Raw genomic sequence first — 13,028 nt, 5'->3', positions numbered from 1 at the left:
TACCAAGAGTAGCAGGTAAATTGATGACAATTTTATACTTATTTGTAAAGTTGACTTCAAGGGCCAATTGTTTGCCGAAGTTTGAGTGAATTAAAAGAATAAAGCAAACAGATTCTAGAGACATTAACTCTAATTACTAAAGCTGCTATTGGCTATATGGGGTTACAGAATACTCTAACAGTTTAAGACAAATTGAAGCTTGAGTAAAAATATGAGTTTTTTTACCCCCTGGTTTCTTCATTTGTAAAATGATTGGTAGGGGGGTGGCCTGGTTGTTTCCAACCCTGTAAAACAAGAGTAACTTTTAGTCTTCTCAACACTCATTGATCCCTATTTTTGTAATGATTTTGTCAACTAAACACACTGCACTTATTAAGGAATAACAAATTCATTCCCCCAATTTTATTAATAAAAGACATTTAGAAGTGATTGTGCAATAAAAACAGTATTAAGCTTCCCAGTTTAATGAGGTGGCTGATGCTTTAGTTAGTCTGTGTGGCCTCATTATCAGCTAATGTGTGGATTCCCTTAGGTTTTCTGAATTTTTGCCAAGAATTCACAGAACCCAGTGCTACTTCTGTGAACATCAGAGCAGGAGTCATTGTTTTCAATGGACTCTTGGATCCTTGCAGATCTCACCTGATACTGTTGAGCTCTGATGTACCAAGAGGGGTGGAGCAGAGTGGGAACAGAAGAGAAAGAAGATGAGGTTGTTGTGGGCCAGCAACATTTACCTTGGGGACTGGAATCATAGAGACATCCCCTGGTGTTTGGTTTAATCCACACCCAAAAGACAATTAATAATCCCCTTCACTCCCTCCACAGTGAATACAGTGAGAAGCATTCTGAATCTCTCTCTCTCTCTCTCTCTCTCTCTCTCTCTCTCTCTCTCTCTCATTCTCTGTGTGTGTGTGTGTGTGTGAGAGAGAGAGAGACAGAGAGACAGAGAGACAGAGAGAGAGAAAAGGAAGGTTGGTTTATTAACAAAAAACATGCCTGCCAAGGGAAATAGTCACTTGGCCTCTTTTCTGTCAACATCCTCTCTCCCTGTTGCACATGATATAGGAAACGAATTTGAAACCAGACAAATGGTTGGTGGGCACAAAACTAGAGTTAAGGAGTTCATTGGATAGTTTTAATGACATGGTCTTCAAATTCTGGTTGCTGTTGGGATATAACTTCCTAGAGGTTTTATTCAGGCCCTTTCAGGAATGATGCTCCCACTCTGTCCTAGATAATGCTGGAAGCAATCACTGACACTTTACCTTTGGGCTCTGCCACTGACTTGTGTCTGTTAGCAAGAGGCCCACCTGAGATACTCAATCTTCTACACCTCTCACCTGCTTCAGGGTTTAGTAACAGCTGAGAGCCTGTTCTTTTAGTATGGTGGAAACCTTGGGGTGGCCCTGTAGCACTCACAGGGGAGAACAAGTACCTTCCTCATGCTGATGGACTCCTTTTGGAATATTTTATTGGTTGGTTTCAGCCCCAATAGTGCCATACTTTAAGTTAGAATGACAACCAGCCTGGATTTGAACTGGTGTCATTATGAGTCCAGAGCCCATTCTCTGCAGTCAGTGCAGCCCTATACTGCTTCTCTAAGGTGCCTTGACTGTAAACTCTAGAGGCATAGTGCCTCCTAGCCCACTCTATACAGGAAGCTAAGCCAGAGGGTCCAGGGAGCTGGGGCAGGAGCAACCATCCCCCCAGGATAGGCTGACCCTGACCCCAGCTCTGCAGGCCTCAGCACAGGGGAGGATTTACTCTCCTCCCTAAGTCTCAGCATTCAGCCTCTCCCTTGGTTTATGAGCTGAGTAGGTGAAGGGCATGTTCGACCTTTTCAGTTACTTCTGTCTGCTCATCATTGTAACTGCTACAAAAAAATAAACTTCTTTCATGTTTTTCCCACTGCCAAAAAACACAGCAGTTATGGCTGAGGGCTAGATGTGTAGTTTGCTATAAGTCTGGGAACTCGGTCTTCCTGCAATCTGATGCTTGTCACAGCCCTGACCTACCCTGGGCCCAGGGTTGAGGTTTCCCTAGGAGGGTAGAAGCTGATGGGGCCACATGGGGTCCATGACAGCCATTTAACTTTAATTCCTACTCTCGTCCTCCACCCTCAGCCCACTCCCTACCCCTGGTCTTCCTGGTCAACTCCCAGCACACACATCTCTCACACCTCTGTGGGCCCACTTCCACCCCCTCAAGCCTCTCTGCTCAGGATAAACTGCTCTTGCCTTGGTGCTGCTCTTCACCTGGTATGTTCTGTTGTTCCTTTCCTTACTTTCAGTCTGTGGCTCTGTGTATTTGAAGGCTTTCTTCTTTTTAGAAAAATAAGGTGCCAGGTTTGGAATCTTGAGAAATCATAGAACCCTCCTCATCTTTCTGCACTGCTGAGTACATTTCTTGTTTCTACTCAAATGATCTGCTACGGCTAGAATGCTAATTTATCTGAGTGGGAGTATGTCAACATCACCCAGAAATAAAAGTGCCAGCACTCAGAATAAAACCCCAACTCCTCATGATCTGGCCATGCTTGCCCTGACCTCACCTCCTATCTCTTTCCATTACTAAGCTCTGGCCACACAAGCCTTGATTCTGGTCCTCAGGTGGGCCAAGCTCCCTTCTGCTTAGGGCCTTTGCACCCCAATCCCTTCTGCCTCAAGCACATTTCCCTGCATTTCTGCAGCTGGCTCCTTCCCATCATGTGGGTCTCAGTTCAGCCTCCTCTGACCTCTCCATCATGTTCCACACTCCCCAGTACCTCTCTATTGGAATATATTTCCCTGATGTATTTTCCTCATTGCACTTATCAATTTCAGAAATCATTGTTTTTTTAATTAAAACTTTTTTTAATTTTAAGTTTTCATTAAAAAAATTTTTTTTAACGTTGATTTATTTTTGAGACAGACAGAGCATGAATGGGGGAGGGTCAGAGAGAGGGAGACACAGAATTCGAAACAGGCTCTAGGCTCCGAGCTGTCAGCCCAGAGCCTGATGCAGGGCTTGAACTCACGGACTGTGAGATCATGACCTGAGCCGAAGTCGGCCGCTCAACCGACTGAGCCACCCAGGCGCCCCTAAGTTTTCATTTTAATTCCAGTTAGTTAACACACAGTTTTATGTTAGTTTCAGGTGTACAACATAGTGATTCAACACCTTCATACATCACACTGTGCTCATCACAGTGCACACAGTGCATCACAAGTGCATTCCTTAATCCCCATTACTTATTTAACCCTTCCCCTCACCTACCTCCCCTCTGGTAACCATCAGTTTGTTCTCTATAGTTAAGAGTCTGTTTCTTGTCTTCTCTCTCCCTCTCTCTTTTATTTTTCCCCTTTGCTGGTTTGTTTTGTTTCATAAATTCCACATATGAGTGAAATCATATGGTATTTGTCTTTCTCTGACTGACTTATTTTGCTTGTTATACTCTCTAGCTCCATCCATATTGTTGCAAATGGCAAAATTTCATTCTTTTTATGGCTGAATAATATTCTGGTGTGTGTGTGTATTCCAGTATGTGTACACACACATGCGCGCGCGTGCACACACACACACACACACACACAGTCAATGGACACTGGACTGCTTTCATATCTTGGCTATTGTAAATAATGCTGCTATAAACATGTATCCTTTTGAATTAGTGTTCTTGTATTCTTTGGCTAAATATCCAGTAGTGTGGTTACTGGATCCCAAGGTAGTTCTATTTTTAACTTTTTGAGGAACCTCTGTACTGTTTCCAAACTGCACCAGTTTGCATTTCCACCAGCAGTGCAAGAACGTTCCTTTTTCTCCACAACCTTGCCAACACCTGTTGTTTCTGGTGTTGTTGGTTTTAGCCAGGTGTGAAGTGATATCTCCTTATAGTTCTAATTTGTATTTACCTGATGACAAGTGATGGTGAGCATCTTTTCATATGTCTGTTATCCATCTGTATGTCTTTTTTGGAGAAATGTCTGTTCATGTCTTCTGGACTATTTGTTTTTTGAAAGTTGGGTTTTATGTTCTTTATATATTTTGAATATTAAACCTTTACCAGATACATCATTTGCAAATATCTTCTCCCATTCTGTAGGTTGCCTTTTAATTTTGTTGATTGTTTCCTCCACTGTGCAGAGGTTTTTATTTTGGGGTAGTCTCAAGTTTATTTTTGCTGTTGTTTCCCTTGCCTCAGGAGACATATCTAGAAAAAAGTTGATATGGTCAATGACAAAGAAGTTACTGCCTGTGTTCTCTTCTAGGATTATTATGGTTTCACATTTAGGTTTTTAATACATTTTGAACTTATTTATATGTATGGTGTACCGATTTCTGTACAATGGTTTTGTATCCTGCAACTTTCCTGTGTTTATCAGTTCTAGCAGTTTTTTGGTGGAATCTTTTGGGTTTTCTATATATAGTATCATGCCATATGCAAATAGTAAAAGTTTTACTTCTTCCCTACTGATTTGGATTCCTTTTATTTCTTTTCCTTGTTTGATTGCTGTGGCTAGGACTTCTAGTACTGTGTTGAATAAAAGTGGTGAAAGTGGACATCCTTGTCTTTTTCTTGGCCTTAGGAAAAAGGATGATGGTAGCTGTGGGTTTTTCATATATGACCTTTATTATGTTGAGGTATGTACCCTTTAAACCTACTTTGTTGAGGTTTTTTTTTTTTAATCATGAATGGATGTTGTGCTTTGTCAAATGCTACTCCTCCACCTATTGAAATGATTATATGGTTCTTAACCTTTCTCTTATTGATGTGATGTATCACTTTGATTGATTTGCAAGTATTGAACCACCCTTGCAAGCCAGGAATAAATCTCACTTGATTGTGGTGAATGATTTTTTTAAATCTTGTTGAATTTTAAGTCTTGTTGAATTTTGTTTGCTAGCATTTTGTTGAGAATTTTTGCATCTATGTTCATCAGGGATATTGGCCTGTAGTTCTCTTTTTTAGTGATGTCTTTATCTGGTTTTGGTACCAGGGTAATACTGGCCTCATAGAATAAATTGGGAAGTTTCCCTTCCTTTTTTTTTTTTTTTTGAGTAGTTTTAGAAGAATAAGCATTAACTCTTTTTTAAATGTTTGGTAGGATTTACCTGTGAAGCCATCTGGTCCTGGACTTATGTTTGTTGGGATTTTTTGGATTACTGACTCAATTTCTTTGCTGGTTATTGGTCTGTTCAAGTTTCCTATTTCTTCCTGTTTCAGTTTTGGTAGTTATATGTTTCTAGGAATTTATCCATTTCTTCAAGGTTGCCCAATTTGTTGGCATATAGTTTTCCATAAGGTTCTTTTATGATTATTTGTATTTTTGTGGTGTTGGTTGTTATTTTTCCTCTCCCATTTGTGATTTTATTGAGTCCTTTCTTTTTTTCCCTAATAAGTCTGATTAAACTGATAAACTGATAAACCTCCGTTTATCAATTTTATTGATTTATTTTCAAGGAACCAGCTCCTGATTTCATCAACCTTTTTTTTTTTAGTTTCTATAACATTTATTTCTGCTCTAATCTTTATTATTTCCATTCTTCTGAAAGTTTTAGGTTTTGTTTGTTGTACTTTTTCTCTCTCCTTTAGTTATTGTTCTTTTTCTATCTCCTTTAGTTGTAAGGTTAGGTTGTTTATTTGAGATTTTTCTTCCTTTTTGAAGCAGGCCTGAACTGCTATATATTTCCTGTTAGGACTGCTTTTGATGCAACCCAGAGGTTTTGGATTGCCATGTTTTCATTTTCATTTGTTTCTATGTACTTTTTTATTTTTTTCTTTTATTTCCTGGTTGGCTCATTCATTGTTTAGCAGCATGTTATTTAACCTCGATGTATTTGTGGTCTTTCCAATTTTTTTTCTCATGGTTGACTTCTAGTTTCATAGCATTGTGTTCAGAAAATACTCATTGTATGATTTCAATCTTCTTGAATTTCTTGAGGTTTGTTTTATGTGGCAATCTGTCATATATTCTGGAGAACGTTCCATGTACACTTGAAAAGAATATGTATTCTGCTGTTTTAGGATGGAATATTCCAAATGCATCCATTAAATCTGTGTGTTCCAGTGTGTCATTAAAAGCCATTTTTTCTTTGTTGATTTTCTGCTTATATTATTTGTCCGCTGATGTAAGTGGGGTATTAAAGTCCTCTACTATTATCGTATTATTATTGATTAGTTCCTACATGTTTGTTATTGACTGGTTTTATGTATTTGAGTGCTCCTATGTTGGGTGCATAAATATTTATAGTTGTTACATCTTCTTGTTGGATTGCTCCCTTTATGATTATATAGCATCCTTCTTTGTCTCTTATTACAACCTTTGTTTTAAAGTCTATTTTGTCCTACATAAGTATTACTACTCTGGCTTTCTTTTGAAATCCATTTGCATGATAGATGTTTCTCTATCCCCTCACTTTCAATCTGCAGGTGTCTTTAGGTCTAAAATGAGTCTCTTGTATGCAGCATATATATGGGTCTTTTTAAAAAATCCATTCTTTCACCCTATGTCTTTTGGTTGGAGCATTCAGTCCATTTACATTCAAAATAATTACTGATAGATATGTATTTATTGTCATTTTATTGCTTGTTTTGTGGTTGTTTCTGAAGATTTCCTCTGATCCTTTCTTGTCTTTCTCACTTTCTTGTTTTCCTGACAGAAATAATCTTTTTATTTTATTTATTTAATTAAAAAAATTTTTTTAACGTTTATTTTTGAGACAGAGAGAGACAGAGCATGAACGGGGGAGGGTCAGAGAGAGGGAAACACAGAATCTGAAACAGGCTCCGGGCTCTGAGCTGTCAGCACAGGGGCCCGATGCGGGGCTCGAACTCACCGACCGCGAGATCGTGACCTGAGCCGAAGTCGGCGCTCAACCGACTGAGCCACCCAGGCGCCCCTATTTATTTAATTTTTTTAAAATGTTTATTTTTGAGACAGAGCGACAGAGCATGAGCAGGGGGAGGGGCAGAGCGAGAAAGAGAGAGAGATGCAGAATTTGAAACAGATTCCAGGCTTTGAGTTGTCAGCACAGAGCTTGACACGGGGCTCAAACTCACAAACTGTGAGATCATGACCTGAGCTGAAGTCGGAAGCTTAACTGACTGAGCCACGCAAGCACCCCAGAAATCATCTTTTTAAAATGTCACTTTATTTCTGTCTACACTATAGGACATAAGCTCCACATGAATTGAGGTCTTGTCCATTTTGATGGATGCTGTGTCCTTAATGCCCAAAAGAGTGCTGGCCCCACAAGAAGCATTTACTTCACATTTGTTGAATGAATAATGATGAGTGGTCACACACCAAGTACTCACCTGTGAATGTCTGTCCTTCCCGTTTGGGTAATCTCTACCCCAGCACCTAGTGTCTTGCCTTTAGCATGGAGTATGTGAATGAATGAAATGAACCAAAGGGATCCTTGCCCTCTAGATTATCTGCCTTTTAAGGGAATAGACCAAGTTGTGTGTTTCTCTGACTCCACAGCATCTTGAAGAATAACCACTTAAATCACCTGTTGAATTGAATAGATTCCTTTGAAAGTGTTGTGTTGACAACATGGGTAATTGAAGAAGAGGGTCTGTCTGGTCCTTCAAATGGGACTTGGTGGAAAAGCTAACACCTGGAGTTCTCACTCTCAGCTGTGCATTCCGGATCATGTGAGTGCAAAGGCCATATCTCACACAGCAGACGTGTTGATGAAAGATGGGGAGAATCCACCTAAGATGCCAAGTGTCACAAGAGCAGCACAATATCCTTCTGACACTTGAAAATTGCAAAATTGAAAGGTTCCTTCTCACTTGTCAGCTGTATGGGCGTCCCTTGCACAGATGGATTCCAGGCCTTGGTCTCCCAGGCTAGATTTCCCACTGCATGAGAGCCAGCCAGCTGGTATCTTTGATATCCACTGCAGGCATAGCAACTCAAGTGTCCTAGGCACTCGGGTTTCAGGGGGCTTTATCAGGGACTCTTTCAGTGACCAGTGATTTTAAAAAGGGAATGTATTGCCTCAAGTACTGAAAATATGTGGGCTACAAGTTGCTTCAGGCATGGGTGGATCCAGGGGCCTCTGTTTATCTCTGCTTAGTTTATCTCCATTTATTTCTGCCATGCTTCACGTGGGCTCTCCCGGGGAGCAGGTATTGAGAGCAAGGTGGCCGCTGGGTACCTCAGAATCATGCTTTTAATTGTCCTAACATTCTATTCACTCCATCCAATCACTCAGTTTTTTCTTTTTTACATAAACCAGGCATATCCCTGTCTTGGGATATTTGTACTATTCCAAGTGCCTGGAAATCCCTACCTCCTCCCTTCCATAGTTGCATAGTTGCACTTCCCTACTTGCTGACCTAGTACAAGACTCTGCTTGAATCTACCTTCCCATGGAAGCTGAACTTGACCACATGATTTAGAAACAGAATCTGTCTCTCCAGCATTCCATTTCTTCTTCCTTTGCTCATGCACCTTAGCAATTACTGCCTTCTAATTTACTATTTATAGTACTTACTTATCTCTATTGCCCTATGGCCACTAGAATGTCTGTTTTATCCACCAATGTATCCCAGGAACCTACTATATTCCTGTCACATGGTAGTTGCTCAGTAACTATGAGGAATGAATGAATAAATGAATGAATGAATGAATGAAGCAGAAGTTAATTCAACGTCCAGACATTGGAAATATAGCAGTGAGCAAAATAAACAACAACAACAAAAAACCCCCTCTGTCCCTTTGGATCTCACTTTCTGGTGTGGAAGGCAGACAGTAAGTGAGATTTTTAAGAAGTACTAAATATATGGAGTTTCAGGCGGTAATGAGTGCTGAACAGGCAAACACAGCAGATACCCACAGTCAAGATGAGCCCCAGTGCCTGTCATATGCTGAGAACCTAACAAGGATGGAGATGATTCTTGCTTCTTCTGCTGTTTTAATTTTACTCTTTTTGAAACTGAGAGAAGACAAGTGCACTGCTAATGACAGCAATAAAGCTTCTTCCAGACTTATTTACAGGTTGTGTTTGCTTTTATTTTCTTTCCCTTCTTGATTCAGGAGCAGGCATGGGCAGCCCCCTGCCAGTCCATGTTCCCCGGACACTTCCCACTCCCATGATATAAATGAGGAAATATGCAGACTGGCTAGGAGCTGGTGGCGTTTGGAGACCCCTCTTGGAGTCAGCTGCTGTGTGGAGCAGAAGCACCCCCAACCAATAAATGGGTATTGACTTGCATTGGCATTAATATCTTCTTGTATTGACACCAGTATTTTATCAAAACTTGCCTGGGGGGGGGGGAACATCCGTCTTCATAATGGCTTAAAATAGAAGATATTGCAGGGTGGGTGTTCTGTCTACACAGTATAGACCTCTGAATACAAATATAGATGTGTAATCAATATTTCATCATCAAGTCATGACTAGCTATCAGTGTTTTGCAAAAGAACCTCAAGATGAATATTGAAGCACAATAATTTTGAAATGCATTTTTTTTCCATTTTAATAAGAACTGGGGGTTCCCATTGGCTATGCTGTGTATGCAGAAAAAGACCCCTCTGTAGGAGGGATATGGGGGACAAATTTGCAGACCAGAAGGCTGCATAGGCTTTGCATAGGCAATTGTGGATGCACCCAGAGCCTGTTCATTCATGTACCCACATCCAGACCCTCTTTGACCCTATCACTTCTATGTACCCTTCTGCTAACTCCACTGTACTTTTTCCTCCAGTGGTCAGCAGGTGCCACTCTTGTGCTCCTAGAGCCATTTTAACTGTAAGAGCTGAGAGCTGGGAGGAGGCTTGGGTGTTTATATTCCCTTGGGGTGGCCCTTAGGAGAAACTGAGGAGTGGGATTAGGAAAGGCCAGCCCCCTTGCCACAGGCAGGACAACTAAGGAGAAGTGGCTTACACTCCGGAGTTCCCTTGGGGATCAGGTGGAAGTTTCCCCAGGGGGCATCAGTTAAGCTTGCTCCTGTGCTTACTTTCCCTTTTCCTTGCCTCCTTTAGCTTCCTCTTATTGGTCCCCCTGGGAGCATTTCCATAACACAGCACATTCTCCTGAAGATATGTCTCCAGGTCTGCTTCAGGAGACTCTGACTTAAGACATACCATTCATTCCACATTTATTGAGCATTTACTATGTACCAGGCACCAGAGTAGGAGCAAAGCCACAGGGTCTATGTCTCTGTCAATTTTGGTGCTTTAGGTGGGCTATAAAAAAAGGGACATTGGGGCGCCTGGGTGGCACAGTCGGTTAAGCGTCCGACTTCAGCCAGGTCACGATCTCGCGGTCTGTGAGTTCGAGCCCCGCGTCAGGCTCTGGGCTGATGGCTCAGAGCCTGGAGCCTGTTTCTGATTCTGTGTCTCCCTCTCTCTCTGCCCCTCCCCCATTCATGCTCTGTCTCTCTCTGTCCCAAAAATAAATAAAAAAAAAAGTTGAAAAAAAAAAAAGGGACATTAAATAGTAACTTATGATCTCACATGGATGGGAAGTCGGAGGACTCCAGAAATGGCTGATACAGTAGCTCACTGGTGTAACAGGGCCCAGGTTCATGCATCTCTGCTCAGCTGGTGTGGGGCTGGCCTCGCTGGGAGCAAGTGGCTGCAGCAGTTTCAGCCATCACATCCAGACACGACAGCATCCAGAGGAAGAAGAGAAACCACCTCTTCCTGTGGCTTATTTTAAAGCAAAGACACTTTCCCTAGAAGTTCCTGCCTCCCTAGAGGAACTACCTTTGTGTCACGGGCCTGAAACGAGTCATATACTCCTTCTTGAGCCCGTCACTGTCAAGGGGGTGGAATTGCCCTTGGGCCAATCAGGTCCACCCTCGGACCTGTGGCTCAGGGTGGTTTCTCCTGAGGCCCAGGGGATATTTGAGGGGGTGACCACTGAATGCAATTGGGGTGCTGTTAGGAAGGAGGAAGGAGGGTTGATGTCGAGTGGGGAACTGCCCACTGCTTCCTCCATCACTCTGCCCTCCTCGCTTCTTTCCTGGCACTCTTCTGGCTACCACCTGACATTCTTTCATCCACTTATGTGATTTGGTCTGTTGCTTTTACTACACAGCAGCTCCCTGAGGACAGCAATCTGTCTCTTCTGCTCACCACTATGTCCCTATGAATAGCACAATGATACACACATAATTAAGCTCAATAAATACTTGAGAAATAGGCATATGGTAATAGGGAAGGAGATGAACAAATGGGTGAATGGACAGGTGCAGATTCACAAGACATGAAGAGGAGGCTAGGATGGAGTTTCCATTCCCTTCCTGTGGGCAGTGTCCTGTGATGATGGCAGGGGCAAGGGGCCTCTCCTTGACAATGGAGCCCAAGGATGAAGCAGGAGGGGGCATCCTTCCTGAAGCAGCAGCTTTGGGTGAGAAAGACTGTGGTTCTGATAGTGACCACAGTGTGACTTCGGCTGTTGCCCTGTTATCTCTGGACATAAGGGGGAGACTCAATCATTGAATAGTTTGTTGAGCACTTATTATGTGGAGATGCTGGGGATGCACCCAGGAAAAGTGCAAGGTGTTAGGCAAGCATTTATGGGGATCTAGCGTGGGGCTCAGGGCCAGGGCCTCACACTGAGGTGTGAAGGATCAGTGGGTGTTAACAGGTACCTGGAGGTGGAAATGGTGGACAACGTATTGCAGGCAGAGAACAAAGCAGGTTGAGGCCTGATGTGGGGTCCAGGCTTGTTTGAGGAAAACAAGTTTGGTGTACCCCGTTGTGGGGTAGGGAGCATGGTGTGAGAGGTGGCAGTGAGGTTGGCAGGGGCCTATCAGGGAGGGTGGCACAGGCCATCGCATAGATGTGCACCCCGTTCTAAGGGCATCGGATGTCACTGAAGAGGTTCACCTGTCAAGTGCAAGAGGCGAGAACAGATGGCAGACGGCTAACCAGGACCAGGTGAGGGGCTATGCAGTTTCCCAGCAATAGTGGAGGTGGCTGGGTCTCGTGCATGACAGTGGCAAAGGACAGAAAGGGGCTGATCCCGGAGGTGTTTGAGAGGCAGGTCTAGCAGCTGAGAGGCCAAAATCCTGCCCTGGCAGGGCTTCAAGGACACTTGTTCTCATCTGCTTATTGAGCAGCATATAGCAGCACCTGCCCACCAAGGGGGATGAAATCCAGGCGTTTTCAGAGGGAAGCTTTCTCCCACCCTGCATGGGGATATGAAGGCAAGAATCAAGCATAATGCAGTTAAGAAATACTATGTGATCAATCACACTAGCTTAAATTAAATGCAAGGTCCAAACATGTTGCCTAGCATTTTTCTACACCAAACAGAGGCCAGTGTGGATAACCTGCCTATCTAGAGTGTCACTCTTTGAAGCTGAAGAACAAGAGCCTTGTTATTTTTGGTGGTTAGGAAGATTGGAAGGGAAAACATAAGGGAAGTGTTTGAGGGGCATACATTCTGGAAAAACTAACACTCTGGTCAAAATGTCACAGAAAGTGTATGGAACTTGGAGTTGGAAAGCCTGCCTTGGAATGCCAGTCATGCTACTTATTAGCTGTGTGACCTTGGGTGGGTCACTTGGCTTCTCTGGTTCTTCTTTTCCTCATGTATAAGGCAGAGATGATAATAATTGCTTCTGAAGGTGACTATGGTATAAAATGAGAGCATGTTGGTGAAAATGCTTTGTCAGCTGCAAAGTACTCAAATGTCAGGGATCATCGAGAAAGTATTTTTAAGCAAAGAATTAAAACAAATTGGGTGAAATTATTGAATTAGGGTTAATTTTGGAGCGTTATGTAGGAGAATGTCTTTATCCTTACGAGATGCATGCTGAAGTGTTAAGGAGTGAAATGTCAAGATGTGTAAACATTTAAATGGTTCAGCAAAACCCAAAATCGTACAGGTTAGTGAATTAGCTATACATAGCTAACTCTTGAACAACTCAGAGGTTAGGGGTACCAACCCCCGGTGCAGTTGAAAATCCACGTATAACTTGTGATTCCCCCCAAAACTAACTACTAATAGCCTATTGGTAGCTACTAATAGCTCCTATTGACTGGGAGCCTTACTGATAACATAAACAGTTGATTAACACA

General features: G+C 42.5%; 1 long non-coding RNA gene across 1 annotated transcript in view; it reads left to right on the top strand.

The window, feature by feature from the left end:
• The window catches only part of LOC109494841, a 29,222-nt gene extending 20,015 nt beyond the window's left edge, over positions 1-9,207 (top strand). The window contains exon 2 of the long non-coding RNA XR_002149934.2: positions 9,030-9,207. This is a non-coding gene — a long non-coding RNA (uncharacterized LOC109494841). The remainder of the gene's footprint in view (positions 1-9,029) is intronic.
• The last annotated feature ends 3,821 nt before the right edge of the window (positions 9,208-13,028 follow it).

Source organism: Felis catus, chromosome E2 (assembly GCF_018350175.1).
Source record: "Felis catus isolate Fca126 chromosome E2, F.catus_Fca126_mat1.0, whole genome shotgun sequence".
Taxonomy (NCBI): domain Eukaryota; kingdom Metazoa; phylum Chordata; class Mammalia; order Carnivora; family Felidae; genus Felis; species Felis catus.
This window is presented reverse-complemented; position numbering and strand designations above follow the sequence as displayed.